This window comes from Lycium barbarum, chromosome 3 (genome assembly GCF_019175385.1).
Source record: "Lycium barbarum isolate Lr01 chromosome 3, ASM1917538v2, whole genome shotgun sequence".
NCBI classification, from domain to species: Eukaryota; Viridiplantae; Streptophyta; class Magnoliopsida; order Solanales; family Solanaceae; genus Lycium; species Lycium barbarum.
In genome coordinates, this window is record NC_083339.1 from 49,879,830 (window position 1) to 49,891,405 (window position 11,576).

The 11,576-nt window shown below is 37.8% G+C and overlaps 1 long non-coding RNA gene across 1 annotated transcript; it reads left to right on the forward strand.

Moving 5' to 3' along the window:
* Positions 1-1,665: 1,665 nt before the first annotated feature.
* On the forward strand, positions 1,666-7,772 carry LOC132631159 (uncharacterized). The gene is made up of 4 exons (XR_009578816.1): positions 1,666-2,029; positions 2,430-2,476; positions 3,960-4,031; positions 4,803-7,772. It is a non-coding gene; the product is annotated as an uncharacterized LOC132631159 (long non-coding RNA).
* The last annotated feature ends 3,804 nt before the right edge of the window (positions 7,773-11,576 follow it).

The following is an 11,576-nucleotide window of genomic DNA, read 5'->3' on the forward strand; positions in this document are numbered from 1 at the left end:
TTGACGGACGACGTTGTGATGCCACTGGGGTAGTTGATTTGGATATTCAAATAAGACCAGCTGAATTCCAAGTCATGGAAATATCCGCCAATTACAATTTGCTCCTCGGAAGACCATGGATTCACATGGCAGGGGCAGTACCTGTTAGATCCCGTGTTTTCATGGGTTGGAAAGCGTGCGAGTTAAATGACATTAGTAACGGAAATGAGAGTATCCACCAAGCTTATAGGTGGTTAGAGTGATGGTACTTATGTGTTGTAAATATTAGAAGTTAAACAAATCTAAGAAAATAAGTTTCGTTGAGGTTCAAATTTATGTGAATGAAATACGGTCCAAGCTATAATATCCCGTATTTTTGGACTAGAAAATTTAATTGTCCAACATGAGTAAATTTACCCGAGCCCAGAGAATTCGATCATATCCAAGGATGAAAATCAAGAGCTCGGTGTGTACGAGGAATGAAGTCCCAAAATTATTTAAGGCGAAAAAGTGTGACGACGATGATTAAAAATAATATTTTATTTATGGCAAATAAGGCTATGTACTAGTGTTACATCACATGGTTATGGTAATGGGTATATGAAGTATGTTAAAGGTGATCAATATTTAAGTGGACTGAGATCAAGAAATTAATTATGCGGGTAAATTGCCAAGTGTTGGATTGTGAGTGGGTAACAATTAATTAATCTACCAGACCAAAAAAGGATAAACACTATCCTAATGTGGCCACGTGGGGCCATGCCAAGAAAAAGAAAATATGATTCATTGACATGATGTACAGGTGGAAGTATTCGGATGAGTTTCCAATGTAGTAATACATGGAAAAGGTAGTTGGGCTCCACGGTTAAGGAATAATGAAAAGAGTTGAGTTTTCATTTCATTCAGATAAAAAAAAACGTGTGAGACCCCTATTCACTTAGTTCAATGTTGTGTACTATTATCAACATGGCAACAACGTAACTTTCCTTCCAAAAGTATAATTTTTACTCCAAAATAAAAATGTAGTAGTATTTCCTTTCCTGATATAGCAGCAGGTTATCCTTCTAAACAAAGCAACGACGTTATTCAATTTTGTTATGGGTTTTGTTCACCACTTCGACCTTGTTGCTCTATTTTATCGCGTTGTTGAATTCGGGCTTTCTTCAAGGTGAAGTAATATGGAAGAAGAGTATTTCTTGGCACATAAGGTAAGAATTATCCTCTTCTAAGTATATTTAAATTCATTGAACTGATAGCTAAATCGTGGGACGAGAAATACGAAAATTATACCATAAATTATATTTGATGATTGTTGTTGGCTCATGGGCTGTTTGTTGGACTATTTTGTGGGTTATGTAAACGTTTTTATGGACGGAAATAATGTTATACGACATGATTAGGATAATGAATATATGAAGTGTGTTAAAAGCGGTTCATGTTTAAGTGAATTGAGATCAAGAAATTAATTATGTGTGTAATTGATTAAGTGGGGACATTATAGTGAAAGTAAATAAATTGGTTGGCAATTAGTGGATAAATTTAGGAGACATTTACACGTGGCCAGCTAAATAATAGCTATGGATGACTATGTATATTAAGTGGTCCAAATGAGGTCAGATTTTTCCATAAGAAGCTAATAAAAACTATTTAAAGAAAAGGGGCTAGTGATCCAACTAGTAGAGAAATAAGTGGACCACATGGAAGGATTTTAGGATGTCACGTGGAGAATTATGGGGCTGGTTATGTGGTGATTTTAAAGAGTGAATCAGCAAATCTATTAAATGGTCTTATCATTTTTTTTATGGGGAAAAGATAAAGTATGGAAAATATTCCACTTCATCCGTTGGCAGCAATCATTCCCACAGGGATAATTCAAATTTGAAGATCAAATATGTTCAGCTACATGTTACTTTAGATGATTCTTTTGTGAAAGCTCTCGGCAGCAAAAATGTAAGAAATCAAGAGTAGAAATTTATGTCTTCTTCCATTTATTGAGGATTGGAGTACTAGTCAAGACGAGTGCATTGTTGGTTTGAATTGACGACACGAGGTATGTATATGATCATTGTCTATGTTATTAAGTTGATTACCAAGAGTTTTGACGGATTAGAATGGTGGAAATGACGTTATAACTACGATATGTTTATTGAGTTGATATTGTAATTGTGGGATGTTTTGAGAGTGAGCTAAAGATGAATTTAATTCTAGTTTGATATGAAATTGTTGGTATTGTTGTTGGTATGGTGATTGATATTTTGGCTAAGTTGGAATCACGGGGATTATTACGTTTTTAAGGAATATGCTGCCCAATTTCCGTTAAATTCTTAACTAATCAAAATACTGATCAAGAAGTATGAACTAAGAAGTGATTTCCATAAGTGATTGGTTGTAGATTTATAAGTTTGGGAAGTCGTAGTTTATTAACAATAGTGTTACTCTCATATTAATAGGTTAAAGGGGCGACGAAGCAAGCTTGGTTACGGTTGATCTATAACAGGTATGTAAAGCTATCTCTTCTTTCTTTTGGCATGTCTTAGATATAAGTGACGTATGATATGAACTTCGGGATAATTCTATTCATAAGTTTCGAGTGTGATTCATGATCCTTATTCACTTCTTGATGTTAGAACTCTTATGGTAATTGAGCTATTGCTTCTCAAGTCTTCTATACGTTGGATAGTAGTCGATATGTAAAAGCTCCTATTCTTAGAAACTCTACGATGACTAATGTCCTTGATTTCCATAAGCTATTTCATATTATCTTGATACACGTCTATGATTCCTAAGGTTCTATTTGATATAGTCCATGGTGACATCCAAAGGGTACTTAGCATGACTATCGCCTTTGATACTCGAGTGTTAGTTTATTCTACTCATTCTATTGAGTCTCAGATGATGATTTAGTTGCATATGGTTGTTCATGATATTCTACTCGTGCATGCTGTTATTGTATCATTCACCGAGTCCTGGGCTGGTATGTATTCGTGCACAGTTTTACTGCATTGTTCACCGAGTCCTTCACTAGAGGGCCGGGTACGGTATATGTATATGATGATATAATGATATGATGATATGATTATGGCACCGAGTGCCATGATGGGCCGGGTATGGTATACGTGTACACGACTTTATTCACTGAGTCCCATAATGGGCCGGGTATGGTATATGATAATGATATGCATGATTTTGTTTCATAAGGCACATGTACAGTGATTTCGTGATTATCATACTTGCCTCCTGGAATCTCTACTTCAGTTATGATCTTCCTTAATGCATTTCATACTTTATGTTACATCCCGTATTTTTGAACGTCGGATTAATTGTAAGTTAAGGTGGGGCCCACACATCAAGATTTTTTTTTGGGACATGTGACAAATTATATGAATCACATATGTGAAGTTAAACACAACTCATGAAGTACCCTTGGTCCAAATCAAAGTGGAAGCCCTCCAAACGAATATTTTTATGAAAACGTTTTCGGATGACCTGACTTGGAGGGGCAAAAACGGTATTATAAGTTTGGAATTTGGAAATATACCAAGAAATAGAAGTTGTAGATAATTGAATTAGCTTTCCATCCATAGGTCGTAGGTTCCAAGGTGACGTCGGTACAAGGAGATATGAACGTTTTAAGGTCTAAAGGTCAGTGGGCTAGGCCCAACTCGGGACCAACCGAATTGGCCCAAAAAAATGAAAAGAAAAATTCAGGCCCAAGTGAGGAGGTGGCCGGCCATGGTCCTTAATAAAGGACCCAAGCCCATTTAAATTAGTCATGTGATTAATAATAAAAAGGGGCTAAGTCTTCATTTTCAACCAAGAACATTCATGAAGCAAAGAAGAGAAAAACAAACATAAAGAAGAGCAAAAATAAGGCCATTTCGGGTTTGGCCATAGAAAAATCACCCCTCAAAATCTTGCCTCTAAAATTATTTTCTTGTTGAATTCCTACTAAATTAAGTGTCCTCTACAACTTGGTGTAGTTGTTTTGGAAGAAGGAGCACTTATTTCTTCAAGTTGACAACTTGTTCAAGTGAAGAAGTTTGTAGAAAAAGGTAAGAATCAATTCTTTTTTCTTATGTTATGAAGGTTTGTTTATGTTGTGGTATGTGGAAATGAGTAGAAATTATGGAAATATGGAAGTTTGCAAAGTGGGTATGTATATATGTATGTAGCCGTGTGTGTATATTGTTGTATATATGATATGAGTTGAATTTTATGTTGTATTCTAGTTGTGGTTATGGTGAAAATTATATTGGAAATGAAAGTTGAATGAATTTTGGTTGAAGTTGGAATGTAGAAGATTATGTCACCTTAGAATAATTTTGAGATATTATGGAAATGAAGTTGTTAAGATGTAAATTATGATAATGGTTGATGAAATTGGAAGGTGGAAATATGTTATGAATATGTAGGTTGAAGATTTGAAGTTTTGGGTGAATTATGTTTTGGTGGAAAGTTTGTATATTTTGTATATCTTGTGAATATTTCGTAGGAATGATATGAAATATTTCCAAATTATATTGTGATGATCTAGATTAATGATGAATGTGAAACCATTGAGATTAGTTTGGAAATTGAAGTTGAAATGAAGGTTATGACATTATGTTGGAAAGATAGCTAGTTAAGTTATATTGTGTTTATGGTGACTATTGTTGTTGTTGATGTTGTTGTTGGGTTGTTGTTGATTGTTTTGGCCGAGTTAAATTCTCGGGGATGCTATATGTATAGGGGAGATGCTGCCCAAATTTCTGTAGGCAATTATGAATAAAGATTGAATACTTAAAGATTGGAAATTGAGAATTGGTAAATGTGACCAATTACAGATTTTGGGCGAAACGGGAATTGAATTTGGAAAGGCGTAAAGAGCATACAAGGTATGTAAAGCTATCCCGATTCTTCTTTTGGCATTCCCTAGGTGTACTAGGATCGGATTTGAGCCTCGAAAAGCGTTCTGCTCATCGGAATCCGCATTTGAAAATACCCCCTTTTTCATTTAATGGAATTGAACCCTATAAGTATGCTTTATTGAAAGAATTGTGCAAACTTCCGCAAATTGTTTAGAAAATTATGGAATGCCCCTAGAACCTCCGTAGGTGACTTTATAAGCTTTAAATACGTAATTTGAGCCCATCGCTTCGTTTGTCCCGAGGTGGGTCCACTATTTCCGATTTTACCCTTTTAGTGGTTATGACTTGTCTTCGAGCGTTTTTTTTAAGAAATGTTTTAACTACTCTTGTAACTACTAAATAAAACTTGTTTTAAATATTCTATTAAGTCTTGTAAACTGTTTTGGAACTTGGAAACGAACTTAGAAAGATTATGCTTCCGTAATCCATTATGACATTCGAAATTCCCTTATTATGATTCCGTCCGATTTTATTGATTTGATTCGTCATTTGATATGCCTCATTGAGTCTCTGGAAATATATAAGGTATTTTATTGCATTTAGTTTCTCACTACTCCATTCGTGGATGCCTCAACGTTTCCCACACTGAGCCCGGGCCAGGATATGTTCTCAAGCGTCTTCCACTGCATTGTTCGCCGTGCCTCGATGTGAGGGGGCAGGTATACATGTACATGGGTTGTGGAGTATGCTGTGCCATGTACACTATTCTGATATGATATGATATGATCTGATATGGCCATCTGATATGATATGCTATGTTACGGGGTTATTCCCCTTTTATGATCCTTATGTGTTGTGGCACCAGTGTCGGGGGGTGACCACGTTCTGTCTACCGAGTCCCCTGGAAGGGGCCGGATATGATATGGCATATGTTTCTGTACACACTCTTCATGTTTTGAAAATATGCATTTGATACTCTGGACATCTCACTCACATTTCTGTACGTTCTGTTCTGGTTATGATTTTGTTCCGTAATGGGACCAGGTATGACATACGTTTCCTGTAAGTACTATTTATGCTTTATGATCAGCATTTTGCTAATCTGGATATTCCGTTCATTTTCTGTATCTCCTGTTCCGATTATGACTTTGTTTACTACGTTCCATGCTTTACATACTCAGTACATATTTCGTAATGACCCCCTTTCTTCGAGGGCTGTGTTTTCATGCCGCGCAGGTACAGACTACAGATTTGCTGACCCACCTGCCTAGGACACCTATTCTGCTATTCTGGAGCGCTCTTTTGTCCAGAGCCTATACTCTGGTACAGTCTGCTACTGTTGTATATATGTACGCTATTCAGGGGTACGACGGGGCCCTGTCCCGTCTTATGATTCTGTTATGTTCTGTAGATGTCTGTAGACATACATGTGGGTTCTGTATATGTTTTGGGTTGCTATCATTTGTGATAGCCTTATCGGCTTCCATGTGCTATGTATGTTCCTCTGTGACACTAGTAACGTCGACTGACTTTTATATTTATATAATCTGCTAGTCTGCTGGTTTAGGTTATTGGGTACGTTTGGGTGTCCAGCACGGACACTAGTCACGGCCTACGGGGTTGGGTCGTGACACTTTATATACTCAGTACATATCTCGTACTGACCCCCTTTCTTCGGGGAGCTGCGTTTCATGCCCGCAGGTGCAAATACTCGCTTTGGTGATCCTCCAGCTTAGGACTTCTACTTAGCTTTCTTGGAGTGATCCATTGTTCCGGAGCCTAGACTTTTGGTATAGATCCTTTTGACGTATATATATGGTTATCCAGGGGTACGGCGGGGCCCTGTCCCGTCATATTTCACTATCGATACTCGTAGAGGTCTGTAGACATATGTGTGGGTTGTGCATAAGTTTTGTTCAGCTGTGTCTATATGGCTTACGTATGGTATTGACATGTTGTGACAGCTTTGTCGGCTTACGTATGGTATTGATATGTTGTGGCGGCCTTGTCGGCTTGCGTATCATATTGACATGTTGTGACAGCCTTGTCGGCGTACGTATGGTATTGATATGTTGTGGCGGCCTTGTCAGCTTGCGTATCATATTGACATGTAGTGGCAGCCTTGTCGGCTTGCGTATCATATTATTTATTGGTTACCTGTGACTCCTCAGGAGACAGGTTTATGATATGCGGCGTTATGAATCTTTAGTTGCTTTCATAAGTTCCATACAGTTCTTAATTTCAGTCTGACTAGATCTAACAGGTACGTATACGGGTGTCCAGCTCGGGCACTAGTCATGGCCCACGGGGTTGGGTCGTGACAGTACCATTCTCGCTTCATCAATATGTAAAATTTTTCTGGGAAGGAGATGAAGTGGTGATCCACGGAGAAGCTATCATGCACAATTACCCAGACAATTCTGTACTTGTCATTGAAGCCGCACCCAATGGAACGAATTTCCATGTCATGGAGTTAGTGGGATCGGCCTACGGGATGGAGTCCTCTAAAATTCTTATGCCAGCGGTTTACAAAATGATTGCTTCCACTATGATCTTGAAGGGGTTTGAACCCAGGAAGGGTCTGGGAAAGAATCTACAGGGCATCACCGAACCCATTCCCATTCTGCAAGATAATTTTCTCTTTGGACTTTGTTACATCCCAACAAAAGAATAGATGCCCACCAAGAAGAAACAATAGGTTGCGGATCTTTGCAAGCCCATTCCAAACCTGTACCAATCATTTCCCCATATAATGCCTATTCCTGGAGATGCTGACATTGAAGAAGGGATAAGGACGCTATTCCAGGAAGAAGATTACTTCGTGATTCTGGAAGAATGTGCTGAAGCACCCACCATCAGAGAGGCAGAACCACGCGAGCAGCTGTCCAACTGGATCACTACCCCGCTACTGGCTCTTCAGTAGAGAAAGATGAATTTATTTTTGAAAATGGGGAGAATCAGTCGAGGCCTGATTACTCACCCTCTTGTCACTTACATACCTCGTAATGTTTTCAAAAATGGAAATGGCTTGATCCAAGCCAAGATCACAGTTTGTATTTCTGAATATTTTTAATTCAATGAAAGACTCGGTTTATCAAAACTGTTTTATACATGATTTATACTAACATATTTATCCTTGAATTTCTTTTCAGTAATAAAAATAATAAAGCAACCTTAAATGTCATGGCATGTTATGAAACGAATGAGTCGGGCAACATAGAGGAAGAAGAGTATGAGGAATACGATGAGACCACAATGCTACCCGAGGGTCTCGCAGAAGAAGTAGAACAACTAGATAATGAGCAGAAACCAAACCTGGACAAAACAGAAGCCATAAATCTAGGTGATGAAGAGGATGTCAAAGAAACAAGGATAAGTGCACACCTAGAGAATCCTATAAAAGAAGAATTGATAAGTTTGCTGAGAGAGTACGTGGATGTCCTTGCATGGTCATACGCCGACATGCCAGGGCTAAGCACCAGCATAGTATCTTACAAGCTACCCATCAATGAGGGTTTTGCTCCAGTAAAGCAGAAAACCCGACAATTCAAACTGAATCTTAGTATCCGAATCAAAGACGAGGTAGAGAAACAGATTGAGTCAGGAGTGGTGGAAGTGACATCATACCCCACATGGCTAGCCAATATAGTCCCAATACCCAAGTGTCACGACCCAACCCCGTGGGCCATGACTAGTGCCCGACCTGGACACCCGTATACGTACCTGTTAGATATAGTCATACAAAATCTAAGAACAATAAGGAACCTTATAAAGGAACTCTAAGGTTCATAACGTCGTCATACATATATGTCCAGATAAACTGTCTCCTGAGGAGTCACAACTAATCATGTCACAAAGGATACGCAAGCCGACAAGGCTGCCACTACATATCAATATCATACGCAAGCCGACCAGGCTGCCATTACAGACAAACATATCCATAGCACATCGTATAGACACAGCTGAACAGAACTTATACACAACCCACACATATGTCTACAGACCTCTAAGAGTATCGATAGCGAAATATGACGGGACAGGGCCCCGTCGTACCCCTGGATAAACATATACATATGTATCATAAGACCTGTACCAAAAGTCTAGGCTCCGGAACAACGAAGCTCTCCAAGACAGCTGAGTAGAAGTCCTATGCTGAAGGATCACCAAACCGACTATCTGTACCTGCGGGCATGAAACACAGCTCCCCGAAGAAAGGGGGTCAGTACGGGATATGTACTGAGTATATAAAGCATGAGAACAGTAAAAAGGATCATAACTGAAATAGGGAGTGCAGGAGACAAGTATAACATCCAGAATACCAAAACACTTTCCTTTTGAAACATAAATCATGCATGTCAATATCATATATCATACCCGGCCCATTATGGGACTCGGTGAATAAAGTCATCATATGCCCTCCTGGCCGCCATAACATATCATCATATATATATATATCGTACCCGGCCCTCTAGTGAGGGACTCGGTGAACAATGCAGTGAAACTGTGCTCGATAACATACCCGGCCCGGGACTCGGTGAAAGACATATTGAGGCATGCACAAGCAGAGTAGTAAGCAACCATATGCAATTTAAAACGTTATCAAGACTCAAACAGAATAAGAAGAAGGGATTTACACCTGAGTATCAATAGCGACAATCATACCAAATATCCCTCGAACGTCATCATAAATAATATCAAAAGAGCCTTAAGAGCCATAGACATATGTTAATATAGAATGAAACAGCTTATAGAAGTCAAGGACATCAGTTATCGTAGAGTTTCTAGGAATAGGAGCTTATATATATCGACTATTATCCAACGTATAGGAAACTGAAGAAGGAAGCTCAATCACTTAAGAGTTTTAACATCAAGAAGTGAATAAGAGTCATGAATCACATTCAAGACTTATGAATAGGATTACCCCAAAGCTCATATCATTTATAACTTAAATCTAAGACATGCCAAAAGAAAGAAGGGACAGCTTTACATACCTGTTAACGATTAATCGCAACCCATTCGCTTTGTCGCCCCTTTAGCCTATTTAATATAAAAGTAACGCTATCGTTAGTAACTATACTTTCTAGTTTGTAATTCCGCAGCCCATCGCTTATAGAACTCATTCTTTAACTTATACTTTCTCGATTAGGGTTTTTTATTAGTTAAGGACTTAACGGAAATCGGGCAGCATTTCCCCTATATATTCGCCTAACCCGAATTTCCAATTATTCTCCTGTTAACACAGAAATACCAACAACAGAGATATACATATAAAATTCTCACAATTCAGCCCATAACAATTCTAACAACCCAACAATTTTTCTGAATCCATTTCAATCCACAATTTCCTATAACATCGATTTCATGCATTTTCTTAATTCCAATTTCATCCAATCCAATTTTAATCCTTCCATTACAACACCATTAACATAATTACACCACAAAATAAGAAAATCTTACCAAATTTTTCTCGGAGGAATTTGTATGCTCAATTGCTCCAATTTTACAATTTCTTCTTCTCCAACTTAATATCTAATGTTGCTATCACCTCCACGAACTTGTAAATCACTTGGAACTTGATTCAAATATGCAACAAAAATATTTTTCTCCACAACCATGGCTGGCCGAGAGGTTGGCAGCCATGGAAGTGTTCTTCTTTTTCTTTTCTAAGCTTAATTTTTAAAATGAAACTAATAGCTAAGTTGTTCATCTTCAATTGTACATATATGATGTCCCTTATAATGACACGTATACCCCCTCTAATGACTCACCAAATATTTTGCTGATTTGTTTGTTTGTTTGTTTTTTTTAATTAATTAATTAAAACGGGTGGGGCCCACAATTAAAAATTAAATTAATTAATCACTAATTATTACTTAGTAATCTAATCACAATTAATTAATCCCTAATCTCCAATAATATTTCTATACCAAGTAAAATTTATAAATAATTTATGTTCTAATTAAAATTGAAAATTAAAGGTTCGTATTTCATGTCCGAAAATAATTCCGCCTCTAACTTGAGTCAATTTACTTGCGAATAATTTGACATATAAATATACGGGGTATAACATCCTTCCCCCCTTTAGAACATTCGTCCTCGAATGTTTAACTGATCATGAATTCCCAATACTTTTTCAAGTGTTCTCTTATTTAATTATGCCCTTCACATACCTCTTCCATTAGTCGATTCGCTATAATTCATTATAACGCATTCCAGGGCCCTACTTAGTCATTCCTGTAATATCTCCTCTTTCTGTTGCTTCCCGAGGTAATAATTCCACGTCATTGCCTTTACTCTTATCTTACTTCGCAGTCCGTTGTCAGTTGTGTTGCGAGCTTTTCCGCTGAAATATTACTTTCTTCCTTGTGCGCTTAATCTTAACTTGACTCCTTCTGCTCCTATAGTTATTCCCTTAAGATATCGTTTCCTTCATCTTACCTCTCAATCTTTAAATATGATTTTTATAACGCGCAGACGTCTCTTGTCGGTTCATTAGACTTTAATATCCCTGGAGTATCGTATGCCTCTAGTAACCTGTGGACCCTTCGCAGGTTCTACGAGTAAAATGAAATTTCCCAGAGGGTAACATTTTTGTACTCCAATATCCTTGCTTTACTCTGTTGTTATAGTCTGTATTCTGGAATCCTCAGCATCATGTGTCACTTTCTGACTTTCTTTTAAGGGTCTTTAACTAACACTTGCTTTTACTTCTTGATCTCGATCTTTAGGGTTGGCTATCAAATAGAGCTA